The sequence below is a fragment of the Cygnus atratus genome, chromosome 3 (assembly GCF_013377495.2).
Source record: "Cygnus atratus isolate AKBS03 ecotype Queensland, Australia chromosome 3, CAtr_DNAZoo_HiC_assembly, whole genome shotgun sequence".
NCBI lineage: Eukaryota > Metazoa > Chordata > Aves > Anseriformes > Anatidae > Cygnus > Cygnus atratus.
Genome location: NC_066364.1, coordinates 66518131 through 66537586, shown reverse-complemented (window position 1 = coordinate 66537586; position 19456 = coordinate 66518131). Strand labels below are relative to the sequence as shown.

General features: G+C 36.7%; 1 protein-coding gene across 3 annotated transcripts in view; it reads left to right on the top strand.

The window, feature by feature from the left end:
• SCAF8 (SR-related CTD associated factor 8) overlaps positions 1 to 19456 on the top strand; it is a 93542-nt gene that overhangs the window by 59618 nt on the left and 14468 nt on the right. The window lies entirely within an intron of this gene.

The following is a 19456-nucleotide window of genomic DNA, read 5'->3' as shown; positions in this document are numbered from 1 at the left end:
TATGTTGGCTGTCTCCAGTCACCTCCCTGTCTTCCGTGTGCCTTAACATGTTTTCCAGAAGGATCTGCTTCGTGATCTTACTGGACACGGAGGTGAGACTGACTGGTCTGTAGTTCTCTGGATCCTCCTTTTTACACTTTTAAAAATGGATGTTATGTTTCCCCTTTTCAAGTTGCTGGGTACTTCACCTGACTGCTGCAACTTTTCAAATATAATGGAGAGTGGCTTAGCAACTTCATCCACCATTCATTCAGGATCCCATCTCCTTGGGTCTCTTGGACTTGCACACCTTCAGGTTCCTCAGATGGCCTTGAACCTGGTCTTCTCCTATTGGGGGTCATACTTCATTCCCCTAGTCCCTACCCTGAGACTCCATGACTTGGGGGGACAAAAGGGAGGTGGTCAGAACAAGACTGAGGCAAAAAAGTTGTTGAGTATCTCAGCCTTCTTCATGTCAGTTGTAGCCAAGTCCCTTATCTCACTTGACAGGATAAGGTACAGTATGTTTTATCTTCCTTTGCTGACCTAAGTAGATAGAAATCCTTGTTATTCTTCACATCCTAGCTGAGTTCAGCTGTAGCTGTCCCTTGCATTTCTTGATTCCATCCCTATATACTCACAAGCCATATCTCCATAATCTTACAAGGATGTATGTCCCTGCCTACACTACCTATGCATTTCCTTTAAGTTGGTGGTGGTGGCGGTTGGTTGGTTTGGTCCTTTTTTGTATTTTTTTGTTTGTTTTTCTGTTTTTTTTTTTGTTTGTTTGTTTTTTCTGGGGGGGGGTTGGTTAGTTGAGGTCCTGACAGCCATGCTGGTCTCTTGCCTTCTTTGCCCTATCTCTTGCAGGTTGGAATTGAAAGCTTTTGTGCCCTAAGAAGAATGTCTGTAAATGTCTGCTAGGTGTCTTCTGCTCCTTTATCCGCTAGGGCACTTTTCTAGGGGGTGCCATCCACTAGTCCCTTAAGCAGCTGAAAGTTTGCCTTCCTCAAGTCCTGACTATTTTATTTATCCCCCAAGATCATGATTTCTGCTAGGGCATGATCACTGCAGCCCAGGCTACCTCCAATCTTAACTTCTCCAGTAAGATCCTCCACGGTGATGAGCAGCAGGTGCAGTAACATTTGAAGTACTCATTTTCTTGGTTCATTTTCTACGAAGTCAAATGCTTGGGTCATTTAATTCGAAATTAGGATCCATTTTTACCAGTTTTCATTCTTTGTGTTTCCTGTAATGTATTTTAAAATAACAATAAAAAGTGGCTTTTGTGGTTTAACAGGAGCTGAACAGATATAATTTAAAACCTATTCAGAACATCAGGAGTCACCAAGAGTAACAAGGATAACTTGTTGTTGTTAATATAGTAATAAAAAGATCTTTCTTTCCTGCTGACAGTTGAATTTTACATTAGTTACGTTTTCCTTTCAAGTGCTGAGCATTCACATGTAAATATGTTCTGAGAAGCCAGCTACTTCTTGTGTAGTTGAGAGACTGATTTAATAGGCATAAAAGCAGAGCATCTTCATGTGGAGTTGCTTAATTGAACAAGAATGGGAAATTATTATTTTTTTTTACTATATTCATTCACATCAGCAGAAACCTTTCAGCAGCAAAGCTTATATCATATTGCAAGATAAGAATTGTAACTAGTCTTACATTTCTTCTTGAAGGATCTTCTTAGTGATGGTATTCACCCCACATAGTCTATACAAGGTCTTTGGGTACTCAACAAACATTTTGAAGTTTTTTGTTTGTTTTTTTAAATATGTACATTATATTTTATAGTCAAGAATGGTAAAGTAAAGCTACTAAAAAATATGTAACATCTCTTCAAATGTCATAACTTCTGGAAAAGGTGTGTAAGGTTTGAAAAGTGATTCTTGTCAGTGATAGGATGGCATGAGAATCATTTAATAGTTGCATTGATGGTGGGGGTTTTGTTGATTGTTTTTGAAGTTGGTAAACTATAAAATTGTATTTGCCATAATTCTTAAATTCCTTTCTATCTTGCACAAACTTGATGAAAAAGGGAAGTGTTACTGAACATCCTACTGATACTAATCTTATAGATGCTCTGCTACCAGAGATTAGAGGAGGGAAAGGACAAATGATGTGCATACTCTTAAAAATCAAGCGGTTGCTAAGATATGTTGTGCAGTTGAAGATGAACATATTTTCTCTTTTTTAGAAGTTTAAAGTACGCATTGCAGCACTTGAGAGATACTTGTTATATCAGTATTGTCACTGATTTATTAATCTTAATCTGTACTCTGTCGTTTTTATTTTCAAGTTACCTCACTAATGCTAGTTTTAAATTTTTTTTCCTATAAAATGGATCATACTAATGCCCTTAGACAAGGAACTGTTTTGTTCTTTACAGAAAAAGTTTTCTCAGACAGTATTTCAACCTGTAGATAACTTAGTTGAACATTTTTCCTTCACAATTTAATGCTTTAATGCTGCAATTTTTCTCTAAAATTTGAGTTATAACAGATGTGGTTCACATTAGCACATCTCAAGGTTTCTGTTGAAGAAAAATTGTGAGTTTCTTTAGGGTAGATGACAATGTGTTTCTAAAACTAGGGTAGACTTCACAGCTGTACTGATTTGTATCTTGGAGCATTACAATTGTGTGCAAGTCAGTGCAAATAATCCTTTGTAGGTGAAGAGTATCAAGTGGATATAGAATTGTTAACTTGGACCTACATACATAGGATTTGTGTAGATACAGGGAACTTTTGATCTGATGTGACTTCCACACTAAAAGAGACATCATGAAATAATTATGTCTAGGAAAGCAGGAAGTGTAGCCTAGCTTTCTTCTTGACAACACTAGAAATTCAGTACAGATAATGATAGAATGTCTAAGGTCCTTTTTAAAAATCTATCTATCTTCTTCCAGTTAAAGTAAGCTACATCGTCGTATGAATTTATCAAGAGAAAAAAAAATACTTTGAATTTATGCTGTTTCTGAGATCATCAGGTCTCATTCAGTAATGCAGTGAAATGCAGTTTTAAGTGTGCCTTAATTTCTTCCACAAAAATGTGGACAAAATGAACAAATTTTTTGTCAGTAGAATTGCAAATGTAATTTTCATTACGGTGATTTTCTTCTATAATTTTTTGTCACTTCAGTAGTAGTGTGAGTACATAAACACTAAATGGAAAATCTGCTTTACAAATGTTTACTACAAGTTATACTAGTCTGTCCAGTTCATTTTTCATTTATTTTCATATGCTTGCAATACATTGTTTTGTCAGTTAGTGCCATCACAGAACTCTTCTTACAACAGACGAAAAATCTTTGAATTATGTCATTCAGTTGCTTAATGGGTTATTGAAATCTAAGACTTTAAATAAGTCTTTTTCTTGACATTCATGGATTACTTCTACAGTATGACTACCGATCACTAAGAAATTCAGAATTGAGAACCTTATTGTTTAGGCTATCTGTGATTAAAAGACTTCATTCCATAAAATACTGAAAACAAATCAAAATGTTTGCTCATTCATTTGGAATTTTGCTATTTCTTAAAAGCTAAATAATGTCGTATTCTCAGACTTCATATTGATTTTAAAATTTACCATATAAAAAAATTATATGAAATTAACGGACTGTAGTTCTATGAATTGTTTAAATGAGTAGGGCACCCATTATTTTATTGAAATGTAAAACCTTGAAGCAATTAGGATAAAAGTGTTAAGACTACATTTCAATATTGTGTGTAAGTGTATGCATAATCTCTGCAGTTTCATTGTATACATTGTTACACACTTTTAACCTGCAGTCCTTGTTACATGATCAAAACGAATATGGAAAATAGAAAAGTGGGAAATCCTAGCAGACACTGGGAATGCTGTATGAATTGCATCTATATACCAGCAATGGGTAGATATTGTTGTCTCAGAAGCAATAGCTTGCTAGCCTAACTTGAAACCTGATAAAACCTCAGTTACAAAGCATAAACCATTCTTTTTTTTTTTGATTTAATAATTTAATGCACACATTCTGAGTTAATATTTAGTGATTAAGAAGCAAGCATCCAATAACATTAAATAGTTCTGAGCATTTTCTTTAATGTTGTTCATACAAAAAAAAAAAAAGCTAGGAAGGTTCAGATAGATGTGCAAATATTTGTAAGATTACAATGTTCTTGGAAAAATAACTGAATATCAATGTTAATATATCTATTTGAGCACTTTTAAGTAGTAGATGCTCCAAAACACAGGTAAACAAACCCCAGGTAAAAGAATGATAAAGAACCATTTTGTCTGCAAGGAATGTGTTGAACTGAGGTGTCGGTGTAAAATCCAAGTTGTTTTTATTTGCTTGTGCTATGCCCCAGTCCAAATACTGACCTTGTTCAGTATTTAACTAATCCGGATGCTGATGAGAGGATATTTGGATTTGTTACATTTTTAGTTACCTCTCATCTTCACATACGTGACCAATACAGACACAGACAGCTAGTGACAAGTTTGGAGTGTTAGCTTTCATGTGATTTCTAGGGACTTAAATATAATGCTTCTTCAGTCTTAGTGTTAAAACAGTACGTGGCATGCTGCCTCAGCTGTTTAGCAGTGGACGTTGCCATTGACTTCACTGAATCCAGAATTTCAAACTCTGCCTTGTGTGTCTCAGATTCTTTTTCAGCAGCCGTTATAAGAGCAGGTGGTAGAAGATTATCTGATTGATTATCTGTCTGATTTCTACTGTTTCTAAGGCTAAAGCCTTCTAGGAGATAGGCTTTTTTGGTGGTGGTGCTGGATGTGTTTTTTTGTTCTCATGTGTTTTCAATTCATGAGCAGACAGCCCTGTTGAAGACTTGTAAGACTGTGAGAGTATGGTGGAGTAGATTGTACAAAATGTCTGAAAAAAAATTGCAAGCTCTATACACTTCTAATCCTGTGCTCAAAAATTCATAGAGAGAAAGAACGAAAGAAAGATTAAAGCTAGTTAAGCACACTGGTCTTACCTTCTGTCTCTCCCCTAAATGATCTTAAGAAGATTTTTTAATTGCAGCATATAGAGCAGCCCCATACTACATGGTCACTGGTCTTTGATTAGAATCCATTATGTACTGTGGTTTCTTTTCCCCATCTGCTTACTGCTTTTTTGAAAGGTTGGGAGGTTTTTTTTTGTCTGTTTGTTTTTGTTTGTTTGTTTTTTATTATTATTATTATTATTATTATTATTATTTTAAAATAGTTTTTTCTTCAAATGAATTAAAGAAAAATGAATTCTTTAGGTTAATAAAATTTTCTTTTTTCATTTTAGAATTCACTGCCTAATTCTCCTCAATTTCCTTCTCCAAGTTCTTACATTTCTGTATGACTAGAATAGAAATAAGAATGGATGACATGTAAAACAAAAATAAATAAAAATTTTATCCAAAATATATATATATTTGTCATGATAGTCTGGTTCCAGCATGCTCAAGAATATAAGTAAGTTGGCATTTTTAAAACCTCTTAGTAGATTATGCTATTCCATGCAACTTGTAAGGTTATGCACAGGTTTTAGCGACTTCAGTTGTTGTCCCATGCAATGCTTACACATTGTAGTGAATGCCAAGGTCTTACATTTCACTTCTTGTCTTACCTTGTTGCCAGCTAATTTAGTCACTTATTCACAATGAAGGAATTTAACCAAAAAAAAGTCTGAAAATTATAAAGAATTTTACTTTTCCCAACTTTGAGAATTAATTTGTTCTGAATGTCTCTGATCTTGTGACAGGAAAGCAAGTAATCATGAATCCAAAAGTAACAAATTTATTTATTAATACAATTTTATTTATTAATACAATAGCAATTTATTAAACATTTCCACGATTTTGTGGGTAAGACACAAAGTCTGCTAGAGGACTGGAAAGGTTTTAATTCATGGTCTGTTTTACTAACTGATTGGCTTTTTTTGAGAGCCATCTGTTTGAAAATTTTATTTTCTTACAGGTGCTTCCAAGACATTTCATGGTTGTTTGTCTCACTAACATTTTTCAGAATTGGGACCTTACAGTATAGCTTTGAAATTATACATCTTGTCTTACGATAATTGCCTAGCACTGACCTGAGGTACATACCAGAAGATACACAGTACATTAGAATTCATTATTATTAAACAATTGATGGTATTTATATATACTTTCTAGAAGTTTCTGGAAAGCTTAGCCCAGTATTTCTAATATGCACCATATGAAAAGAAACACAAAGTACAATATGAACTCTTCCTCTTGCTGTATATGTTACAGCCATGGTGTTCCTTAAACTGAAGCATCTGTTTTGTCTTCTGCTCTTGCTTCGCCAATGGAGTCAAAGTTAGACATGGGTGTATTCAAGTATAGATTTAAGTGCACATCATCTCTGAAAATCAGGTGAATATTTAAAAATCAATTATTAAAGTAGGACTCTAAGTTTAGCTTGCTATGAAATGGTTGTGGTTACACCACATTTTTACACCAATTGTTTTTTAAGACCTTATTTTTCAAATTAAATGAAACAATGTTTTTGCATATATAAGAAAGGTTCAGTCTTGTCTGTGACTTTTTTTTTATGTCAGAGTATAGAGGTTGCCAGCCTACAGATATCTTTGCTGTAGCAAACACAGTGCTTTGGCACTTGGTTGGACAAACCACCTCAGGAACTTGTCACCTCAAGGCTATGAAGTAACACAGGAAGATCAGTGAAGTAACAACAGACCAGGCAAATTGGTAGGCATTCCAGATGCATGTGCAGGCTCCCAGAGAGTAGAGAGTGTGCTGGTCTTGAGCAGTAAAGACACAGGGCTCCACTTGACCTGAGGATCAAGGTTTGCTTTTCTAACCAAACCACAAAACAGTGCCACTGCAGCAGGCAGCGGAATAATATTTTCTACTGAACTGTGTCATATGGTTAATATGTATAAGTAAGAGAAGTATTTAAAGTTAACGAGAAGTATGTTCTTCAAGTTGATCATTACTGGCTAGTCAGATTTGTGAACTAGGTGCTCTACTCGGAAGGAACCCTGCTACAAGCAAGAAAGATGAGGGATGGATAAACCTCTGTAAGTGCTTGTTTGGATGTTTTTTGAAACAGGATTTTATCTCAGAATGTTATAGGCATGTGATTCCTATTTCTAGGTCTCACTTTCCAGGGAAAGGCCATGAATCGTGTTCTGATTTTTTTTTTTTTTGAGTTCTGACTTTCTGAAATACTAGTAGTAGGTAGGTGCCTCAAATATACTGTCCACTTGCATTTGCCTTCCCATTGCTTGTCCAGTCTTCACCGTGCTTGGGAACAGCTGGCGCAAGAGTGCTACATGCTATCATCATCACTGTTCCTATCCAAGACGTTCATAGGTCTCCTTCAGTAGACTTTTGAATTCTTCTGATGCCATTGTTCTCCATTTCTAAAAAGCTTGAAATATGAAATCCAGTGTGTTTTCTTTCAGCACAAGTTCTCTACTGGAGTGACAAAGTACTTCTCCAGTTTGCATTTCCACTCTCAATTCTTTTCTTCAGCAAAAGCTCTTTGCAGTGAGCATTTTAAAGCTAATTATTATAGCAAGGTTTCCAGTATCTTCAGTCAGAAAGTAACAATATTCTTTAAGAGTTTTGATGAAACAATTTCTGTATACTCTTGCTGGTTTTTTATGCTTCCCCCACCTCCATAAAGCAGTGGTGTCCAGCAAGGCACTGCAGCCTGTGTTCTTGCTTTCTTTTGAGGGAATGTCCAATGCATCCCCAGAAGATTCACGACTTCTGTGAAGAGCAGCTCCTCAGAGTGTGTGCAGTGAGACAAGTGAAATGCGCAAGTCTCTGTTTCAAGGCCACCTTATCCGGGCTTTGAGCATCTCTTTGCAGCAAGTCCTTGGATATAGGAAGACGAGAATGACAGCTGAATGAGTTGCTCCACAATTTTACCATAATCTTTACTGGGGCTCTGCGAATTACAATTCCAGCAGCTGGTTATTATCCCTTTCATAAAGTGTGACCAGTTCTGAGTCATTCATTGCAAATACTATTGAAATCCTAAGCAGAGCTCCAAACCACACTAATACTGGTGAAGTACACAGATACTTAGAATCGGTAATTTCTTTCTGTGACATAAAGGAGACAAGCACTCTCAGCCACACACACACCTTCTTCTGTCTCTCTAAAAACAAACAAAAGGAAAAACAACAACAACAAAACACAACCACCAACAAAATATTATTGATTTTTCACTGTTTAATTCTCTCCTACATAAAATAGAGCCAATTTAATACCATAGCAGTGAGGGGAGCTGCATGTCCCCCACTCAGAAATAATTGATAGGGTGAGGATCTTATAACTTCCACCAGTGCTATTAAATTTGTTGCTTTCACGTGGTTGTTAAACCTTTCTTTGATCACTGTATTTCTAAAACAAATGCATGTTCTGACTGCACACACTGCAGTATGAGAAATATGCACTAGTTTCTTTTTATTCTTTTACCTTTTATTCAGAGCATTCAAGCAACAAAAAGCAGGATAGCATAGGAACTGGGAAAGCTCTTCTTTCAGGACTGATGACTGTGTTGTATGCAGGAACAGGAGAAATCTCTGAAGCTCCACCATGTTTCCTGTGGTTTTGACTACACTGTATTTAATTCTGCGCTCTAAAATTTTGAATGCTTTCATAATCAAATGCATAGATAGTAGTGAGCCGTTACTTGATAAAGTATCATGAGATCTTTCAGAAGACACTCATTGTGTGAAAATTAAAATTAATCAGTATAGAAGCTCTTTTTGCAAAGATGCACAACATTGCGTATTCCAAAAGAGTTTCTAAGCACTTCGTGATTTTGTTAGTGATGCAGTGAACTTGAGATTTGATGTTCTGTTCTTTAGTGTTGATTAAAGCACTGATTAAATATGTTTTTGGAAGTGTGAGCAGTGACCAAAGGGATTATTGTGGCTTTGAAAAATTGTGAAGTAGAAGGATTTGTGAGGAATATTAAGTGAAGTTGCTGGGTTTTACGTGTGTTTTCACTTAGTTGTGATGTAGAGTTGGTGCCAAGCTATCTCATTATGTCTACTGTTGAGGGTTAACACTGCTGTATGCTTGTATTTTGTTTTGCTTTAGTTTTCAGTCACTTCTAACATGCAAAGTTTTGGGTTTTGTCAGCTTTACAAACCATGGAGGCTTACGTGTAACCCTGTGAACAGTCAAGAGGAGTACTGTAAACTGAGGAGAAATGATAATTACAAACCATGATGTTTGTAAAAGCTATGGTAGAGAGAAGTGATTCTGAAGAAAACATTAAATGCTGCTTCCTGTTTTTCTTGTTTTATGAGTGGGATGTCTGTTGTAGTTTGGTAAAAACCATAATGAAAAACAGCTGAAATAGCTGGTAGGAAATATCTGGCTTACTGTTAAATACAATGTGGTCACTGACTTTAGTTTCTTTGCTAAAGTTTTTGAGATTAGCCTAATTTGCTTGTTCTCTTTAGGAAAGAAAAAAAAAAAGACAGAATACTGAAATCTAAGCAGATGCTTCTTTTAAACTATTTTTCAAAAATGCAAGTAGAGTTAACCAAATATTAAGAAGTTACAGTAAAAACGCAAAGCCGGTAATTTTGCAACCTGGATGGAATATCTTTGGGCAAGGGACACTGCCTGATATTAATTTGCTTTTTGCACTTTCAAAATAAGAATTTTTTGCAAACATTTATTTCTTTTTATTTTTTTGCAAGTAATTTTGGTATCTCTTTTTACTATTGCTTGCAGTTAAGCTGATTTTTCTTCCCTCGGTTTTGCTTCAATTTTACTAAATTTATTGCCTGAAACTTGGCTGCTTGGTGCTCTGAAACCAGCAGAGGGTGCACAGAATACGCTGAGTCCAAGCTGTTTCCTTGCAGTCTCCTGTGTTACTGGGGCATGGGAACCAGACAACTGCCCTCTTAAGCCCTATTCAGATGAGGTACTTATCACTTGAACGTGATTCTCAAAATAGCTCACAGCTGTGCTTCAGTGCACTGCTTTCAGTCCAATTTGTGCATGTCCATGCTAACTGGGGGGGAATTTCCCCCCATAGTTGTACGCCAGACTCAGGACAGCGTGCCAGTTCCTATATGTCTGATCCTTAACCCCCTGCTAAAATGAACAGGGATTACACATTCATCATTTTCACAGATCAAAGCCTACTTCAGAAATTGTTGGTGAACCTTAGTTGTTTGTCACTGTGATATTTTAGGAGAAAGGTCTGTAAAAGTGGCTGTTTAGGTATTTCTCTGTCTTTTTGACTGACCATAACAAAACAGTCCTAGCACTAACCTGGCAGGGGCTCTGCTGAGAGCTGCCACGCTCCCTCCCCAAGCAGACCAGTCAGCATTGCCTACCAGCTCCCAGTTCTTATCTTATCTGGCCCATTACGACATAGTTCAAGGACATAGATAACTTTTAAAAGTTTATTTCCTTTTACAAGTCCTGATGAGAAGCAAGCAGGTGTTTCCCCAGGCTACTTTCTGCTCTGCGCTCTTTGATCCTCAAACTCTGCCATGCTCTTGCCTTTTTGATTCTCAAATACTTCCTCATACACTTTATTTTATAAATCAGAAAAACATGACCAGGAGAGCTCAGCTGAAGGAATTTGCCTTACATTGTCTTTAGAATATGTTTTTGTCTTTGAGTATAAGAATCCATTGTTTAACTACTGCTTAGTATGTTTTATTATGTGGAGGTTTTTTGTTGTTGTTTGTTTGTTTGTTTTGACAGTATGATGCATCATGTCTGAAAGGGGACCAACTGTGTACACCTCTGGAAAGAACTGGGAAAAGAACTTTTACCTATAATTGTTTGCTCTTGTGCTGGGGGCTTGGATTTTAGGTGCTTTGTAGATTTGTCACAGCTTTTGGTAGGATGATTTTTATCCTGTCATCTTTTTGACATTATTCCCCTATATCGATATAGAACCTCAATGAGATTAGATTTCCTTATGCGGTAACATTCATGGGCTCATATATATATGTAGATGAATGTATCCGATCGTTCCCCAGGTATGATACAGGAGTGCCTTAACCCAGTGAAGTATCAACAAAACTTGTTTCCAGAATAGGACTTCTGTAAATATGTTCATGAGTTTTGGATGTTTCTGGGTAACGTGACTCTGGTGGGGGACAGTTTCAGCAGATCAGTGCTGCCTCATGGTATAAAGGTATACAACAACTCAGGTTGTTGTGTTGCCAACTGTGTACGACGGTAGTGTGCTGACAGGAACCCAAATGCTACCCAGGAGGAGATTGGCAGCCCTCTGTCAAGGCCTCCTTCAAATCCCATTTCTTCTCTTCCTCTTCATCCACTCTTTCTGCTGTCTCATCCTTCCCAGCAACCTGGGGTAGTGCTGCAAATGTTGTAGCCCAGCCATTTTGGTGTCGGCCTATCCCACCACGTGCAACAGGTTAGAAAAGGGAAGGTAGCTGCCATCTTACATTCCCACCTATAAACACATCTCCTAACATCATTCCTGTGAGAAATACTATGAACACTTCAAAAAATATTTGCATAGTAGTCGGTCATTTATATGACAAAGTCTAATAAACTAGACAGTCTTCTGGCTTTAATCACCTACAAATTTGCACTGAATGGATAATATTTATTTTACTATGCCCATTACTGAATAATTTCTTCATAAAGCTATTGTCTCTATGCACTCTATTTAACAGCGTGATACTGAATACACCAAATAACATATGAAATATATATATATATGTATATTTTTAATGATAGTAACATATTCAATATACTCTATATTGAATGCATGAGTGCATTTTATATATAGTTTCAGTGGCATAATGTAAATTACATCACGGGTACAATTTTCTGAGACATAAAAAGAATCTTAGTAAGTTTACCATGTAGGAGCATACAGTTGTGACACCTCAGCAGCCCTAACTTAATTCCTGTAATACCTCAAAGGAGGGAAAAAGCAATCTGTAGTTTAGATTCACAATGTAAATGATGTAGTTGCTTAATACTACTTTGAAAAAAATTTTCATCCCACTGTGAAGCATTTTTATCCTGTGTTTTGTCTGGATTTAAATTTACATTTATGTCTGAATATCTGTGTTTATAATGGTTGGCTGTTAGAATACTTGCATTATTCTGTGAATTAGCCTACCATGAGTCACTGAAAATCACTTGTTAGCTTATTTTCATATTAGTATATTTCTTCTTTTTAACTTCTCCTATTTATATTTTTTTTTTTCAAAAAACATCTTATTTTTCCAGCATCTTGTTGGAACTGAGTTCATTATATCAAGTACAGCTTGTTTTCTGCTTATTTCTAGAAGGCCAATCTCCTCTGTAGATGAGTTATACTGTAATTACGTGTCCTAGGAAACCAAAGCTTTAAAAATATTTCTTTGTATTGTTTCTTGTAAGAAAATACTTCAACATTCTTATTGAGCGTTTGGTTGTGGTTTTTGTTTGTTTGTTTGTTTGTTTTGTTCTTGTTGTTTTGTAGACCTTTGATAAAAATAGAAACTCAAACTGCAGTTGCCAAAAAAAAAAAAGTAGAGGTTATACTATTTGGTTGCTGCTTGAATTACTTTTATCAGGGCAATGCAGTACCTCCAGCATAGACATCTTCTGGATAGGTGTCAGCACGTGTGGACCAAAGGGTAGCAACTGTCTCATTCATAGCCCCATATTGTTGCATGTCTGATTCTTCTACTCCCTTCCTATCTTGCCACCATGTTAGTGAGGGAATGCCAGTATGGTAACATCTCATGTGATCCCTTCTTCCTGCAAGAGCTCTTCTTCTCTGCTCTTGTAGCAGAGAGAAGCCAAAGTCTCCCAGCTTCCAGATTTTCAAGATAAAAGCTATCTTGCTCCTGTTGGGACAGAAAAGCCGCTCAGTTTAGTGACTAGTAACTGGAGAATTGGCAAATGAGGTGGGTTCAGAGAGAGCTTGGGTGGAGAAACACAGCAGAAACTTGTAATCCTGTACCTACTTGGAGTTTTCATGGTTATCAGGGCATTATGGTTCTCCGTCATTGCTCCAGATATGGTCTGTATCCCTAAAAAATACTTATTATCCCACAGTGTATTTGAAATACTCATCAAAGACACAACTAGAAGTGTTAACTTACAGTAACTCAGAAGTTGCTATGGAGAGCAAGGTTTGGTTATGATAGAAATTATTCTCATGAATACTAGAAGAAAGCCGCTGCTCTTATGATTTAGAGTATCAACAGTTAGAATATCCACAATATTCTGGAAAACAAATGACTTGAGGAAAGGAGCACATCAGGATGTGATGGAGTAAGGCCTTTCAAGTCTTGGGAGTTTGTCTTGAAACCATAAGGGAATTTAGCTGGTAGCAGCTGGTGTGGTTATATGTCTACCTCACTTGTTTCCCAAAATTCTTTTCGATGTTAAATGGAGAGCTCAGTGATTTCCAGTGACATGCTGGGTTTGATGGCTCAAGAACAGACCCTCGTCTTGTTCATCCAGCCCCCCTGGGAGGCAATGGCTCCTAAGAGGGATGAGGAATGCACCCCTCAAAAGTGCCTGGGAAGTTGTGTCTGAGCTGTTGCCTCAAGATCAGTGCCAGTCTGTACATGTTATAAGAGGGTACACATTTGTAACTCAATAATAGGAAAAAAATATACTGCCCAAGCATATAAACAGGTAGATAGGAAAATAACCTGGTAGTAGAATTTAGTCAGAATGAAATATTTGTGGTTAGACTAGATTCTCCTCTAGTAAAGATGATTTGAAAATTATTATACCATTCCTTGTCAGGAGACAGGTCGATGAATTTAAGAAAACTCATGACCAGTTCCTGTTAGTTCAAATTATGCTGTCGGTCTTTCTTTTCATCTTATGTGTAAGCTAATGGCAGAAGTAATAGATTTTGTTTAGGTAACTATTGATTCCGCAGTTGTTTTGTGAGTCTAAGGTTTCAATATTGACCATCTGAAAGCAATGACTAAAAATTATTTGAATATACTATTTAATTTGTAGCCAAACCTTCTTTTGGTGCTTTTGACTTTCCATTACTACTTTGAAAAGTAGATTGAACTGCTTACCCCATTGATTGTGTTGTTTGTTTTAACTACCTCTTTTTATGATTAATATTAAATTTTAGAATCTAGACACCAATCCAAGAAAGCACATGAGATGAGGCTAATCTGACTAGAGTAACTGGAATTTCTCACATGTTTAAATTTAAACACAGGTGAGTGCAGAGTTGCAGCAGTGCCTACATGAAAAGGGATAAATAAGGCAAATATGGAGAAAGAGAAAACAAATGTAAAAAACAACACTTGAAAAATTAAAGATTAGCTTAAAAACAATACTTATGTAATCTTGGTTGCTTACTTGATGTAAGCATGATTGATGAACTAGTGACAAGTTTTAAAGTCTAGTAATGTTAAAATGCACCATTAGTTTGTTCTTTTTTCTGTTAATATTTCCATCTCCTAGGTTTCTGTTTTTCTGATGTTGTGGTTCAAGATAGATGAGCTCACAAGGGTATTTTTGTTGTTTTTCTAATGAAATCATTTTTTTCTGTGATAGAATGTGCAGTGCTATCTGAATAAAATAAAATATTTCATGAATCTGGGTTGATTTCCAAAGTATTATATTAAACAAAAGTTAGGGAAATGTTATACAGAAACTACCCTCTCACTAGTGAGCTCTTCTTTGGTGGGGTTACCTTTGGTGAATTTCAAAATATCTCATATAAAGGAGTTTCATCTTCTGATATATTCTGTTTGCAATCTTTCACACATTATTCCTTGAGATTCTACTTCCTCCCAGATGCTTTCAGAAGCACTTCACACAGGGCATTTTTGATAGAAGCAGAAGACAGATTTTTCATTAGCACTGGGAGATATGATTAGATACCTTCCTGGGCTTTTAATTAGGTTTTCATAAAGCAAGTACATTTTCCAGGATGCAAGATATTTAACTGAGACACATTTTAGTGCTGTTTAATTTATGTGTGTTAAACCATATTTTAATACCTACAAATGAGTGTCCATAAGCCTGGGTGTTGTCTGAGTAAATATCTTGTCACCAGGCTCCTTGAAATTTTATTTATGGTCTTCCTAGTGCCTGACTGGTTTTGGTCCAGCATGGTATTTATTGTCTCTTTTTTAAACGGGCTTAAATTTACCATACTTTTCATGGACAATCAGGATATAGACGTAAATAGTTTTGCATCTTAATTTGTCTCCTTATCTGTTTTTGTTTTATATGAACTTTGAAACAGTATTATTGAATTATTGAAATGTTTAAACAAAAGAAGACAAAGTTAGACATGATTTCTATGAAAGCTGCTATACAAAATAAAGCCGTATTGTATTTGCCTCCAAAAATCAATGTGTCATCACATTAAAACGGACTCCTTTGCAGGATATGAAAATGACATTTTATTCTTTGCTCTTGAAAAATCTTTGTTCCAACACAGGAAACAAATACTTCTACCATTATCAGGTTTATTTAGCTTATAATTGTATACCTCTGAAAAAGTAATCAGTTACAAAACATAATAATCTGGCCTTCAGTACTAACAGTAAAATAATAGATTTCAGTCTTATAGTTTACACAAGTCCATTTTTCCCTTCCCTTGATATATCTGTTCATTCTGAGCACGGTACAGAGCAGAGTATAAAAGCACAGGTTTTTAAAGACACAAATTCTCTTCCCCAGTATATGGGTGTAAACCCTGATGGAATTGCACCTGGAAAGTAAAGCAGATTTTGAACTGAAATGTTTGGTGGTTCCTGGTAGGTGTGCTGAAATCGGCTTACCTAGAATTAGATTATCACAGAAAAAGCATTTTGTGTGTGCTTATAAACTTACACAGTCTTTTACGTTGGATTTTCCTGTCTCTTCCCATGAAGTACAATGTCTCATGTTCAAGATTCATTTTCTTCTAGAGTCGCCCTACTCTAGTACACATCATCGCCTGATTTCTCAAGGCACTTAAGCCCTTACTTTGTGTACAAAGATTTTAACTTGAAATACTTGAAGTACAATCTTGAAAGGCTGTATTTTTCTTTTTATTATTATGGCTAGTTATACAAATGTGCTATTTTATCTTTCAAGCTTTCAAGCTAAGATATTGGTAAGATACAACTGTAAAGTCACAAAAGACAGAATTTTATGGCAATGGTTAGAGCATTGTTCCTGCTGAATTTCTGTGAATTCCTTCTTCCTTCTTGTTTTGCAAAGATCAGAGGAAAGTACAGTATTGACTTTTGTAAACCTTGATTCCTCATTGCATTTTAATTTTTAGCCTTCTTACTGCTTCTAATCACATGAGCGCTTTGACAAACATGCTTGTTTCCATGCTATGCACTTTCAATTTCAGAAGAGAAGCAACCCCTACTTTATTTGTAGGAGTAGGAAGGGGGCCAGGGCTCTCATTTTAAACACATAACAATATGATTTCAGAAAAGTCAGAGGAATTGGGCATGTGTATCTGAGTTGACACCCTTGTCTTACATGTATTGCTAATTCATAGAAATATTATCCATTACATGAATTATGGTTTACTGGGAGCTGGGCTGAATGGTCTAAGAGAGAGACCCTAGCCCATACCTCAGTTGGCTTACTGCAGACTTTCAATGTGGTGATATTGGACAAATTGCTTATTGTCTCAGTGTCTTAGTTTTCCATGTATGAAAAAGGGATAATGGTCTTTTTTTTTTTTCTTTCTTTTCAGTTTTGTCTCTTGTCTGGTTTAAATGTGGCCTTTTGGCTAAGGAACTCTTTTGCATTTGTTCATTAAGTTTCATAATAGAAGGGCTAGGAACAAAGTTGGGCACTACTGGTAATAATTTTGTGATGCTTTCCTCATTTAATATCCTATATGCTTTCAGGGAGGTTTTGACTAGACTGTTTCAGAAAGGCGAGGATACTTTCTTGTAATTTGGGAAGTTATGGGCAATTCTTCTGTCCGTGGAAGCTCATGTTTCTTTTCTGTATACTCAGTTCCTAGTTAGCACAGCTTTTCAGAGTTTATGGCACTGTCAATTTCAGTAGTAGTTGTTCAACTTGTGGCAACCTAAAGAGGACACCATACATAGCAGAAAGGAATATTTACTACATTCATAGCATTTGAATGGTGCCAAAATTCAGTGGAGAGGCTAAAGTAGATCCCCAACAGGGCAATCTTACAAAATGAAGAAAGACCAACATTTTCAGGAAGCTGCTAATGTCCAATTTGGCAACATCATTTTATAGATGGTTCATCTTCAGAATTATTCTTCTTCATGGGTCATCATCACCCATGTAGGTACAGTCTTCAGAGGCTCTAGAGTGGCTGAGGAATCAAAGCAGGAAATCAGTCTGATGAATACATTGCTCTGATGGGCATTTCCAGAACCTACAAGTGTGCTCCTTCAAGTGCTTAAGGGTAAAACAAGTGTTATATTTAAATGAATTTTAAAGGTGTATAGGCAACCAAATATTAATATTACCTCAATACACTTGAAAAAATATAAAGAATAATCAGAATGTTGCATTACAAACATTTCCTTATCTATTGTGCTTTGCATTTTGTATCGTGTTGGGATTTTTTTGGTTTGTTTTTCTTTTTTTTCCTCTGCAGGGACCACTCAGACTTTCAGATTTGAATTTCTGTAAACTGTACAGTCTCCTTAGTTGTCTATATCTGTAAATAAAAGCTGATGTAATTACACTAATTTTTACATCATATTAAGAAAAACATGTAAATCACCATTAAAATGGTTTAAGTATGGACTTATTTTTTTATTCTAACCTGAGGATTTTTTTCAGAAAACTGTTAAGCTTGATAGAAAAGTAGAAAGAACAGACAAATAACTGACAGGATCAGTTTAATCCCATCTATCCATGAATTTGATTTTCCCAAGGTGTGAACTGTAGTTTTTGTTATCACACAAGGAGACAACAAAGTTCCACTATACACAGCGCATTATCCAGTCTTTATAGGTCACCTTCTAATCTCTGTGTTCAAGTGGTCAAGCACAATAGTGAGCATTTGGCTGTGTTTTCACTGGTGTCTGTTTTTATTTAATTAATTATTTTAAATGGAGAGTAATTTGCTTTTGTAGATTATTTTGTTTAAGACTAAAACACTGACAAGATATCATGGAAGTGTTTCACTCTGCTGTAGCCTGGAAAATGAATTTGCACTACTTTGAAGACTTCAAGTTCAGATGCTTTATACTAGATGTATGGTGGTATTTGTTGTTGGTACGGGAAGAACCAAGGAAGAAGGTTGGCAGGATTGCACGAGAAGTCAGAATAGGTACCCTAACAACAGCTTCTGGCCTTGCAGACTCCTCTCATGCAACTCAATCAGCACCGCTAACCAGTTTACATGTAGATTTGTTTTGGAAAATCTGTAACAATTTCAGTTGAACTGTACACTTCTTAACAACAACAAGAATATAATAGATGTGAAATGCACCCATATTCAGGGCAAAGCCAAGTACCTGTGTGCTAGGTCTCACTATCACTGGGAATCAGGACCTCCTAAACAGTCTACAGGAGACAGCATATGGCTCATTTTTCTTCCTTGGCAGGAAAATCTGTGCAGCACAGGCCCCTGTTTTCCAGCAATCCCCAGAGTGCTTCTGGCAACAGGACAGGCTGGAGCATGGCCAGATATAGGAGAAAAAAAATGCAGGGAAGGGGTGGGACCTTTCATGCCTTTTTTCCCTGATCTTTACTCCAAGTTACTTCCAAAGGTAACAAAACTCAAAGACCTAGTTGCTTTTGATTAAGACTCTCCTTCCCTTAACTATGACTTTTGGGTTCCTTATCCTGTTGGCCAGAGATAACGTTCCTAACCATGCTCCATTTGCCTGCTTCATGCTATAGATCAGAAACCTCCTTGTTCCTGTTGGCTTCTGCGGCACGCAGCTCCAGTGCAGGCAGAGCATCTCACCAGCACGAGTTTTGATCCAGCATCCGCAGCCATCAGTTGTGTCCCCTTAGCAAATGTCTCCACTATTCAGTCTCTTGGTGTACCACCCTTCCTCCTCCCCACACCCTTGACTTCCTCCAGGTTGCTGTCACGATGACCAGCCTGATCCCTGCCTGGCATCACTACAGCCTCAGTCCTGCCTGTTTCTTTTAAATTTGTCTCAAATTGTTTCTCTAATGACTGCAAGTGGCAGATAATTAATCACCCTATATCAGTCCCAACAAACCAGTGAAAAAAGCTGTTGACAGCAAAGGTGAGACGAATAAAGGTAGGGCTGCACGTGAGCATATTAAACGAGTCCCACAGCACATGGCAGTGACTGAAGCTGTGGTCTCTGCTGCTTCCAGCTGACTGAGTGAATGAACTGAACAGGTTTAGGAGATCCAGCCCTTGTTCTGCAGGCCCAGCCTCCGTCCTTCCTGGCAAATATCTCAAGATACGTTATATTAGCGCAGGTGGTTGTATTTAGTCTCTTTGATCAAGCCTGTGCTTTGCTTCTGCGGCTGAGCACTGACAGGTGGGGCTGGCCGGG